Source organism: Dendrobates tinctorius, unplaced genomic scaffold (genome assembly GCF_039654945.1).
Source record: "Dendrobates tinctorius isolate UK_male_01 unplaced genomic scaffold, ASM3965494v1 ptg000022l, whole genome shotgun sequence".
In the NCBI taxonomy this organism is placed as follows: domain Eukaryota; kingdom Metazoa; phylum Chordata; class Amphibia; order Anura; family Dendrobatidae; genus Dendrobates; species Dendrobates tinctorius.
In genome coordinates this window covers 81,130-93,934 of record NW_027361690.1, presented here as the reverse complement: position 1 = coordinate 93,934, position 12,805 = coordinate 81,130, and positions in this window count along the sequence as shown.

The window sequence follows — 12,805 nt, the reverse complement described above, 5'->3', positions numbered from 1 at the left end:
CAGGTGTCAATGATGCACTGCGAGTGCTGGGTGGAGGAGCACTTTCTGGCAAATCCACATCCCTCCAGCCACGCACAAACCTTGTACCTGACCTTGCCATGCCAACTTTTTCTCTTGCCCCCTGAGAAGCATCCTCCTCCCCTAAATAATCATCCCCATCATCATCCTCCTCCTCTTCTTCCTCCACCTCATCCAGGAGAGTTCCCTGAGCAGACAATGGCTGACTGTCATCAAGGCTTCCCTCCTCCTCTTCGGCTGCAGACGCCTGCTCCTTAATGTGCTAACCGGTGGGCTTACAGTGGGGGAAGCGATGTAGCGTTGCTGACTACCTTCATTCGGAGCAGGTGCACATGTGGTACGTGAGGTTTGGTAGTCCGTCCATGCTTGCAAGTGCATGGTGGTTAAATGTCTAAGCATGCAACTGGTATTCAAATTTCTCAGATTTTTCCCTCGGCTAAAGGTCTTTGCGCAGTTCTTTTGAGGCCTTGCATGCTGTGCTAATTTGACTGTCTGGCCAAGCTGTCCTGCAACTCTTTGGGTTTTTGTAAACTGTTTTTGGACTGCTACGGGCCTGACAGATAACAGCTGTTGCGATGTCGATGCCTGCTGCGGATCCTCCTCCTCCTCTTCTGAGCTATTGGCAGCGGCACCCTCTTCCCCCAATGGATGCTAATCTGGGTCAACACCTCCTCTTCAATTTCATGTGCACCTTCCTCTGTGTCACCGTGTAAGGTGGTATAGTATGCGGGAAGGGGCACCTGAGTTTCATCAGGGTCAGATTCTGGCTCAGTACACTGCGAGGACAATGTAGTGCTCTGAGTGAATGTACCAGCAGAAAAATCTAGCAGTGGCTGTGCATCAGTGCACTCCATGTCAGATTCATCTTGGACTGGGGAATTCACGATTTGACTTGATAACCCAGGCATGGCATGTGAAAAGAGCTCTATGGAGTAATCTGTAGTGTGGCCTGCCGCATCCTTCACTTTTGGTAGGGGTGAAGGACACAAGGAAAGGTGTTGTTCCTGACCAGGATCCTCGACTGATGACTCAGTGCTTTTATTTTTTGAAACTTCAGAAGAGGAGGCGAGAGAGCTGGAGGCTGTGTCAGCAATGTAAGCCAAAACTTGTTCCTGAAGCTCCGGCTTTAAAAGCGATTTACCTACTCCCAGAAAAGGGAGCCTTCGAGGCCATGTGGAGCCAGACGATGATGCAGGCTCAACACCTCCTGCCTTAAGTGCTATTGTGCTTTTGCCACTACCAGCAGATGCACCAGCACGAACATCAGTACCAGCTGGCAACCCCCGCCCACGTTCACGGCCTCTTCCACCATACTTCCTCCTTTTTGGGAAAATGTACCCAAAATACCACCAGCTATATGGTACTGTAAAACAAGGTACAAGGGGTATATAGTATTGGGGAGAATTTGAATCTCCCTAGAGATTTTAGGAGGCGGAACAATTATCTCAGGCCCACTATAGATTACACCTCAATTTAACAGGCTGAAATTGGCTGGTGTATGACAAAGTACAAGGTGTATATAGTATTGGGGATAATTTGAATCTCTTTAGAGATTTTAGGAGGCTGAACTATTATCTCAGGCCCACTATAGATTACACCTAAATTTAACAGGCTGAAATAGGCTGGTGTATGACAAAGTACAAGGTGTATATAGTATTGGGGAGAATTTGAATCCCCCTAGAGATTTTACGACGCAGAACTATTATCTCAGGCCCACTATAGATTACACCTCAATTTAACAGGCTGAAATTGGCTGGTGTATGACAAAGTACAAGGTGTATATAGTTGTTGTGAGTTCATTCTCTGGTTCACCAGTTGTGAGTTCTCCTTCCAGACTCCCTCTGGTGGTGACGGGAGGTAGTGAGGCTGATTTGATTGGTGGAGATCTGCCACCTGAGAATGAGGATGACGATTGGATCTCAGGAGTCTCAGATTGGATTTAAGACAGCCGACGCCCTATTCAGTTGCTGGTGATTCCTTCTGGATTGTCAGCTCTTGGTTTTCAGCTCTGTTCCAGTCATCTAAAGCTAAGTTTTTCTGCTAATGTTCACACTTGATTTTGTTGGTCTATTCAGTTTTTTGCGTGGTCAGCCAGCCCCGGCGGGGGGCTGTGCTGAATTTCCACTCTTAGTTCTCTGTATTTGCCAATTTACTTTTTGTCCCTTATTAGATTGAAATATTCTGACACAGAGCAAAAAGAGGCCAGAGTGCTGATATAGTGGGAGAAGTGTAGTGACTTCAGGGTTAATTTTGCTATCAGAAGTGTTGGACATTATTTTTGTAGGGTTTTTTGCAGGTTGCAGACAGTGTCTGTCCTTTCCTTTCTAGTTAGTCTGGGCCCCATCGTTTGCTCAGCCTATTTTCCTACCTGTGTTTGTGTTTTCATCTTATTTCACCGTCAATGCATGTGTGGGGGCTGTCTATTCCTTTGGGGTCTGTTCTGGGGCAGTTAGTTTTTCCTTTTCTTGCTTTAGGCTTATTTAGTTCTCCGGCCATGACGAGGCCTCTAGGTTCATCGTAGGAACGCTCCACGGCTACTGCTAGTTGTGTGGTAAGATCAGGGATCTGCAATCTGCATAGTTACCAACCTCTCTGTTTTTTCTGGGCTTAGCATGTTTAAGTTTTTTCCTCCTCGGTGACCCATTCATAACATATAGTATTGGGGAGAATTTGAATCTCCCTAGAGATTTTAGGAGGCAGAACTATTATCTCAGACCCACTATAGATTACACCTCAATTTAACAGGCTGAAATTGGCTGGTGTATGACAAAGTACAAGGTGTATATAGTATTGGGGATAAGTGGAAGCTCCCTTGAGATTTTAGGACGCAGAACTATCTCAGGCCCACTATAGATTACACCTCAATTTAACAGGCTGAAATTGGCTGGTGTATGACAAAGTACAAGATGTACCGTATTTTTCGGACTATAAGATGCACCAGACCATAAGACGCACCCCAATTTTCAGAAGGAAAATATGGAAAAAAAATATGTCAAATGGGGGTCCGTCCTACAGCCAGAATTCAGCTTACCTGGGAAGGGATCCGGCACAGGTGGAGGAGTGGTCACAGGGGTCATTCAGTGGTCCAGGCTCGTGCGGTGGCGGCTCTGTGCTGGGGCAGGTTGGTTGTGCTGGAGCAGCTGGGCTGTACTGGGGCAGCTGTGCTGTGCTGGGGCAAGTAGGCTGTGCTGGGGCAGCTGGGCAGCTCTCTGTGCTCCGGTGCAGGGGCGGCGGCTCCGCCGGCATTTCCTCCAAGCCCGGAGGCCCCCGCACATCCCTTGCTGGCCGCCGCCAAGTTGCGGTGGCCTTCGGGAGCATGGACGCCGGAAAGATGGCCGCCGGTCCGGGGACAGCGCATGTGCAGGTTCAGATCTCGTCCCGAGATCTCGGGGGACGAGATCTCGTTGCCGAGATTTGAATCTCATCCCCCGAGATCTCGGGATGAGATCTGAACCTGGGCATGCGCCGTCCCTGGACCAGCGGCCATCTTTCCGGCGTCCATGCTCCCGAAGGCCACCGCAACATGGCGGCGGCCAGCAAGGGATGTGCGGGGGCCTCTGGGCTTGGAGGAAATGCCGGCGGAGCCACCGCCCCTGCACCGGAGCACAGAGAGCCGCCACCCTCACCCCACAGAGCCCAGCTGCCCCTGCCCCTGCCCCAGCCCCAGCCCAGATGCCCCAGCCCAGATGCCCCAGCACAGCACAGCCCACTTGCCCCAGTCTCTGAAAGGAGTAAGATAAGCCACAGCCGACATGCAATAGACAAGCTGTGGCATCACACCGCCACCCCCCAGCCTCACCCATTGTTGCAGAGCTGGGAGAAAATGGTATGAAAAGGTCAATAGTCACAAAAATTTTTGCTACTCTTCAAAGCAATTTATGCCACTGGCGTAAAAGTTTTCATGAAACGGACCCTATGCATGCCGTTCTTGTTAGGCTGTTCTGTAAGGTATTGTTCTGTAGAGAACATTCAAAAATGAAATTCCTCCAAGTAATTTACTGCAGAATTATCCTTGAAAACTAATAATTGTTCATGCTTTGCTTATGAATTGTTTAACCCCTTAAGGACTGATACACTACGTTCATGACCGAGCTTCATTTTATAAGTGACTTTATGAGGTTATGACTCTGGAACGCTTCAATGGATCCCACAGATTCTGAGACTGTTTTCTCACGACATACAGTTAGGTCCATATATATTTGGACAGAGACAACATTTTTCTAATTTTGGTTCTAGACATTACCACAATGAATTTTAAACAAAACAATTCAGATGCAGTTGAAGTTCAGACTTTCAGCTTTCATGTGAGGGTATCCACATTAAAATTGGATTGGATGAAGGGTTTAGGAGTTTCGGCTCCTTAACATGTGCCACCCTGTTTTTAAAGGGACCAAAAGTAATTGGACAGATTAAATAATTGTAAATAAAATGTTCATTTCTAGTACTTGTTGAAAACCCTTTGTTGGAAATGACTGCCTGAAGTCTTGAACTCATGGACATCACCAGACGCTGTTTCTCCTCCTTTTTGGCTGGATCAGAGCACACAGTATGGCTCTGAATACCTCAGAATTTATTCGGCTGCTTCTGTCCTGTGTCACATCATCAATAAACACTAGTGACCCAGTGCCACTGGCAGCCATGCATGCCCAAGCCATGTTAATAGTTGATAAGTTACTTGACCAGCAATTTATTTTTACAACACCATTTTTTTTTTTTTTTTTAGGGACCACATGATATTTGAAGTCACTTTGATGGGTCTATATGATAGAAAATACCCAAAAGCTACACCATTCTAAAAACTGCACCCCTCAAAGTGCTCAAAACCACATTCAAGAAGTTTAACCCTTCAGGTGCTTCACAGGAATTAATGCAATGTGTCAGGAAAAAAAAAATAAACATTTTACTTAAAAAAAAAAAAAAAAATTACTTTAGCCCCATTTCTTTTTCCACAATGGTAATAGGAGACATGCACTCAAGAGTTTGTTGCACAAGTTCTCCTGAGCACAGCAGAGCTGGAATTGAGATCGGACGCCATGTTGCATTTGGAGAGTGATGTGCCTAACCAGTAGAAACCCCCCACAACTGACCCCATTTTGGAAACTAGACCCCTCGAGAAAGTATTAGATGTGTGCTGAACCCTCAGGTGCTTCACAGAAGTTTATAAGGTAGAGCCGTGAAAAAAAAAAAAAAAGGTATTTTTACAGGTACTTCACAGAATTCTATAACAGACTGTGAAAAAGAATAGTTACATTTTTTTAGCTAAAATATTTTTTTAGCCCCAACTTTAATTTTCAAAAGGGCCAATAGGGAAAAATACGGACCACGCAATTTGTTACACAATTTCTGCTAAGTACGACAATGCCCCATATGTGGTCAAAAACAACTTTTGAGGCACAGTGCAAGGCTCAGAATGTAAGGCGCACCATATTAGAACACAGACTCTGCTGGAATGATTTGCGACTGCCATGTCACTTTGTTAGAGACTCAGAGGTCAAGACAGCAACAATCCCATAAGTGACCCTATTTTACAAACTACACCTCTCAATGAATTTATCTAGGGGGGCAGCGTGAATATTGACACCACATGTTTCACAATATACCATTGAGCAATGAAGAATCTTTTTTTAAATTTTTACCACTATAATGTTCATTTAGCCCTAGATATTACGTTTTCAAAATTTGAAATAGGCAAAAAATTACCACAATTTGTTAGACTTTTTTTGTGAACATGGCAATACCCCATACGTAGCTGTATGGTACTGTTTGGCCACATGGCGAGACTCAGGAGGGAAGGACTCTTGGAGAGCAAACTTTCGTAGGATCGCCTGCGGACTCCATATACAGAGCCCCCAAGTGCCAGAATAGCAGAATCCCCCTCAATTGACCTGAATGTGGAAGTAACACACCTCTAGGAATTCATCTACAGGGGTAGTGATGATTTTGCTAGCAATGGATGTTGCCAAGTGAAAATGTAAATATGCCGTTGTAGTGCCAAGCTTGTGCTTCTGGAGACACGCTCCCCGTAAATTAGGCAAGGCATCACTACGGTAATGCCAAACATGTAGACACTAACTGTGGATTATGCACATTGTAGGGCTCAGGAGGAGGGGGCATTTAATTTGGAAATGCAGATTTTGATGGATTTCTTTCGGTGGGGCACACCTCACTTTTCCAGAGCCTTTTTGCTACCAGTAATGTGGACACCAACCTATATATCTGTTAACAGGTGATGAACATCAGGCCGTGGTCACACTTGCGAGAAACTCGCACGAGTCTTGCGTCTCAATACCAGGCACTGCCGCCAGTACAGTACTTGGGACCGGAGTGTGCAGCTGCATGTATTGCTATGCAAATGAGCGCTCCGGTCCGAGTGTCGGCAGCAGTGCCTGGTATTGAGACGAGAGACTCGTCCGAGTTTCTCGCAAGTGTGACCCCGGCCTGATGTTCATCACCTGTTAACAGATATATAGGTTGGTGTCCACTTTACTGGGACATGCGTTGTATGGCAAAATTTTGCATTTCCGTGTGGTCGCCGCACACGTCAAATCGCCACATGCGGACGCATCCGCATACAACGCATGTCCCTGCGTACCCAATGTTACAGATAGGTACGCAGGACGCATATAGAAGTAGGTGGAGTTTGAGGCTGTGTTCACACGTTGCTTTTTTTTCGCGATTTACCAAAAAATCCCCTTAAACGCTGAAAAGAAGCTTCCCATTCATTTTAATGCATTTTGCACTTTGTGCATATTGATGCGTTTTTTTTCCGCGAAAAAAAATGCTTTGCGGTAAAAAACGCAGCATGCTCAATTTCACGGAAAATTCTGCTTTTCTTGCTATTTTCTGTGTGTCTGGGGAAGCGCAGAAAAACGCGCATGTTTTGCGCAAAAAAACGCAGAAAACGTGCAGAAAAAATCACGCATTTTCTGGGAAGGAGTCCTGTTTTTATGCAGAAATTTTCTGCATACGTGTGCACATAGCCTCAGGGAGGAAGAAGGAAGGAAGTAGGCAGCCATCTGCAGCCCTCCTTGAACCCAAATGTGAACCTAGCGTAAAACACTTTCCATAGCTTGGTGACCCATGGGTCATCACGACCCGCACTCACCATGGCAACGATCAGGCCCCTGCGATGACGTCCATCTGGTGGGAGAAGATGCCCCCTTCCCTTCCACTCCCTGCCTTTTAAATGCTGCGATTATTATTGATCCTGCGATTTAAGGGATTAAACAGCCAAGTCAGGTTCTGGCACTGTCCGTAGCTGTTACTGCCAGAGCCCAGCCAATAGCAGCGCCAAGCTCTTGTGGCGATCGGGCAGGAGGTGTAAATATTTCAGCACCTCCTGCGCTATCATGCTGTGATCCATCAGATTGATGGACAGATCACAATCAACTGAGTGCCCATCCAGACAAAGCCATCGTCAGAAAAAAAAATATGTAAGTTCCATCTCTCCAGTGGATATAAAAAGTCTACACACCCCTGTTAAAATGCCATGTTTGTCATGTAAAGAAAAATCATACCAAGTAGCATTTCAAAACTTTTTCCATCTTTAAAATGTCACCTATGAGCTGTGCAATTCAATAAAAAAAAAAAAAAAAAATCAAGCTCTAAAATAATGTGGTTGCATAAATATGCATATCCATAAACTAATACTTTGTTGAAGTAACCTTTGAATTTATAACAGCAGTGTTTTGGGGTGGTACATCTAGAATTGGCAATCTTTGCCACTCTTCCTTGCAATAGCGCTCCAAATCAGGGACATTTAAAAAACCTCTTCTGTGTGCAGCCATCTTCTGGTCAACTCACAGATTTTCAATTGGATTCAGGTCAGGGCGGTGGCTGGGGCATTCCAAAAAAGTCATCCTCTTCTGGTGAAGTCATTTTTTTGTCAATTTGGAGGTATGCTTAGGGTAGTTGTATTGAAAGGTGACATTTCTCTTCAGCTTCAAGGTTTTTTTTTTTTTTTTTTTAGCAGAGGTCTGAAGATTTTGATGTAAAACTGACGGATATTTGGATCTGTTCTTAAATCCCTCTACTTTGACCAACGCCAGTTTAAGCTGCTGAAAAAATGCCCTAAAACTTAATGCTACCTACACCATGCTTCACTGTGCGTATGGTGCTTTTAGTGTTGTCCTTGCACATTAATACCTTTAGGATTTATTATGGCCAAAAAGTTCAACCTTGGTCTCATCAGAATAATACACTGCTCAAAAAAATAAAGGGAACACTTAAACAACAAAATGTAACTCCAAGTCAGTCACACTTCTGTGAAATCAACAGATTGCGATTCAATTTCTCCTGCTGCTGTTCCAATGGAATAAACAACAGGTAGAAATGATAGAAAGGTGACTAACATCCATGTGTCTGCTCAGTAAGTGTCTAGTGTTCTTTATTTTTTTGAGCAGTGTACATTATACCACATGCTTTTGGCAGACTTTATGTAGGTTTTTGAGAAAAATTTTTTTGCTGCGCTTTGATGTTTCTTTTTTGTAAGACATGCAGTACACAACCAGTACTTGACAAAAATTCTTGCAGCTCCTTTAACACATTGACGGCTGTCACGTGACATCCAGGGCAGCCAGCATGCAGCCAGATGGCCAATCAGCGACTATCTGCTGAAGACATTACTGAGACACTAAGGGAAAGTCCCTAGGATGCTAATATTGTTCATATAATACCGTATAATTTTGATTCATTGGGGTACGTATATATCCGTAGGCAGCGCTGAAAGAATAAACTCAAGCTACTGATATACAAGTGGGCAGCGGCCAATGTGTTAATGTTAGGCCTCTTGACAGCTACACAGACCAATTTTCTTCTTGTCTTTTTAATTTTTGAAATTTTCAAATGGAATCCACTTGATTACCATCCTGACAGTGTTTCATGGTATATCTAACGCCCTCCGAAGAAGCCAACGCAAAATGTGCATAAGGGTATGTGCACACGCTGCGGATCCGCAGCGGATTTAGCCCTACGGGTCCACAGCAGATTCTGCTGCGTTGTACAGTACCTTTATTTCCTATGGAAAAAAAAAACGCTCTCCACATGCTGCGGATTTGCTGCGGGTTACAATCTGCAGCATGTCAATTCTTTGTGCTGTTTCCAAAGCGGTTTCACACCTTATCATTATGAGGTGTGAAACCGCAGGGCAAGTCCTGCAGATTTTTCAACAAAATCTGCACAACCTAAAAACTACATGGGCACATAGCGTTAAGGGTGACCATCCACATCACCACCAGGTTGTATTCAGGAACATTTGCTTAATATACACAGAGACTTAAAGCATTGTTTTCTTTTTTCTTTGACTTGTTATTTTGGATACACTTGTGTACAGACCTTATTGTTACATAACTTTCCACCTATCTACTCTTGGTTGCAACCTTTATTTTTGACAAGATCACCTAGCACCTCCTTACAATCTCCCATAGGATCTTAATTGCACTGGCAGTTTAAATCTCACAGAGACTAAAGGTCCCGTTACATTTAGCGATGCACCAGCGATCCCGACAACGATACGACCCGGACAGGATCGCTGGTGCATCGCTGAATGGTCGCTAGTGAGCTGCCACACAGACAGATCTTCACCAGTGATGCAGCAGCGGTCGTTACCTGTCAGACGGCAGCTCTGGTGACGACCTCCTCCCGCGTCCATGGAGTCGCTCGTCGGCACCAGCAGACGACGAGAAATGGACCAGGACGATCTCATGTGATCAATGATAGCCAGCGGGAGTGCTGGTTGGAGGTAAGTGTCACATGTAGCGATATAGCTATCGATATCGCTGTTGCGTCACAAAATTGGTGACACGCTAGCTATATCGCTATGTGTAAAAGGCCCTTAAGTTACAGTTAGGTCCCTATATATTTGGACAGACAACATTTTTCTAATTTTGGTTCTAGACATTACCACAATGAATTTTAAACAAAACAATTCAGATACAGTTGAAGTTCAGATTTTCTGCTTTTATTTGAGGGTATCCATATTAAAATTGGATGAAGGGTTTAGGAGTTTCAGCTCCTTAACATGTGCCACCCTGTTTTTAAAGGGACCAAAAGTAATTTGACAGATTAAATAATTGTAAATAAAATGTTCATTTCTAGTACTTGGTTGAAAACCCTTTGTTGGCAATGACTGCCTGAAGTATTGAACTCATGGACATCACCAGATGCTGTGTTTCCTCCTTTTTGATGGTCTGCCAGGCCTTCACTGCGGTGGTTTTCAGTTGCGGTTTGTTTGTGGGCCTCTCTGTCTGAAGTTTAGTCTTTAACAAGTGAAATGCATGCTCAATTGGGTTGAGATCAGGTGACTGACTTGGCCATTCAGGAATATTCCACATCTTTGCTTTAATAAAATCCTGGGTTGCTTTGGCTTTATGTTTTGGGGTCACTGTCTATCTGTAGTATGAAACGACGACCAGTTTGGCTGCACTTGGCTGGATCTGAGCACACAGTATGGCTCTGAATACCTCAGAATTCATTCGGCTGCTTCTGTCCTGTGTCACATCATCAATAAACACTAGTGACCCAGTGCCACTGGCAGCCATGCATGCCCAAGCCATCACACTGCCTCCGCCGTGTTTTACAGATGATGTGATATGCTTTGGATCATGAGCTGTACCACGCCTTCACCATACTTCTCTTTCAATCATTCTGGTAGAGGTTGATCTTGGTTTCATCTGTCCAAAGAATGTTCTTCCAGAACTGTGCTGGCTTTTTAAGATGTTTTTTAGCAAAGTCCAGTCTAGCCTTTTATTCTTGATGCTTATGAGTGGCTTGCACCGTGCAGTGAACCCTCTGTATTTACTTTCATGCAGTCTTCTCTTTATGGTAGATTTGGATATTGATACGCCTACCTCCTGGAGAGTGTTGTTCACTTGGTTGGCTGTTGTGAAGGGGTTTCTCTTCACCAAGGAGATTATTCTGCGATCATCCACCACTGTTGTCTTCCATGGGCGCCCAGGTCTTTTTGCATTGATGAGTTCACCAGTGCTTTCTTTCTCAGGATGTACCAAACTGTAGATCTTGCCACTCCTAATGTTGTAGCAATTTCTCGGATGGGTTTTTTCTGTTTTTGCAGCTTAAGGATGGCTTGTTTCACCTGCATGGAGAGCTCCTTTGACCGCATGTTTCCTTCACAGCAAAACCTTCCAAATGCAAGCACCACACCTCAAATCAACTCCAGGCCTTTTATCTGCTTAATTGAGAATGACATAACGAAGGGATTGCCCACACCTGTCCATGAAATAGCCTTGGAGTCAATTGTCCAATTACTTTTGGTCCCTTTCAAAACAGGGTGGCACATGTTAAGGAGCTGAAACTCCTAAAGCTTTCATCCAATTTTAATGTGGATACCCTCAAATGAAAGCTGAAAGTCTGAACTTCAACTGCATCTGAATTGTTTTGTTTAAAATTCATTGTGGTAATGTCTAGAACCAAAATTAGAAAAATGTTGTCTGTTGAAATATATATGGACCTAACTGTACATATGGTTTGTTTTGCAATTTATATTGTGTATACGCCCACTGTAGGGTTTAGAGGTTTTTTTTTTTTTTAATTTAGGTTGGGCAAACTTGACATTTAGTTGGCATAATTTGTCTTTGCTACCTCTATTCATTTATCCGCATAGTGTGCCCCCTGGCATGATGTGGCACTTGTCACTTTCTCCTTGAAAAATCCTTAAAGGGATTTTATATATTATTAATATGGATTTTCAGTAAGGCTATGTGCACACGTTGCAGATTTGTTGTGTTTTTTCTGCATGGAATTGCACCAAATCTGCAAGGTTAATCAATGGGAATCCAGAATTGGTGTGCACATGCTGCGGACAATTCCGTCCTGATTTGCAGCATTTTTTTTTCCGCAGCATGTCAATTCTTTGTGCGGATCTGCAATGTTTTTCCCCCAATTGACTTCCACGGAGGCACTGAAATCCGCAACAAATCCACAGGTGTAAAAATGTTTGCAGATTTCATGCGATAATGTGGTTATTGCGCGCCGCGCCTTCTGCTGCCTGAATGTCACTGACCGAGGACACGGCAGACAGCGGCGAGCAGTGATGGACCCGGGACAGGCGAATATCTCAGGTGCCGGGTCCTGAGCCAGCGGTGACATCGAAACCTGGCCCCCAGCGACAGAGGAGTGTCTTTTTTTAATTTACAGCAGAAGCGGCAGCATATGGGGCATAATCTATGGAGCATCTTATGGAGGCATAATCTATGGAGCAGCATATGGGGGCATAATCTATGGAGCATCTTATGGGGCAGCATATGGGGGCATAATCTATGGAGCATCTTATAGGGCAACATATGGGGGCATAATCTATGGAGCCATCTTATGGAGCATTTTATGGGAGCATCTTATAGGGGCATAATTTATGGAGCATTTTATGGGGCAGCATAATCTATGGAGCATTTTATGGGGGCATAATCTATAGAGAATACTATGGGGCATAATCTATGGAGCATCTAATGGGGGCATAATCTATGGAGCATCTTATGGAGCATTTTATGGGGGCATAATCTATGGAGCATCTTATGGAGCATTTTATGGGGGCATAATCTATGGAGCCTCTTATGGGGCCTATTCTATGAAGCATGTTATGGGGCAGCATATGGGGCATAATTTATGGAGCATCTTACTGGGGCCATAACTTCATGGAGCATCTTACTGGGGCATATTCTATGGAGCATCTTACTGGGGCATATTCTATGGAGCATCTTACTGGGGCATATTCTATGGAGCACCTTATGGGGCCATCAACCTTTATGGAGTAGCATATGGGGCATCTTATTCT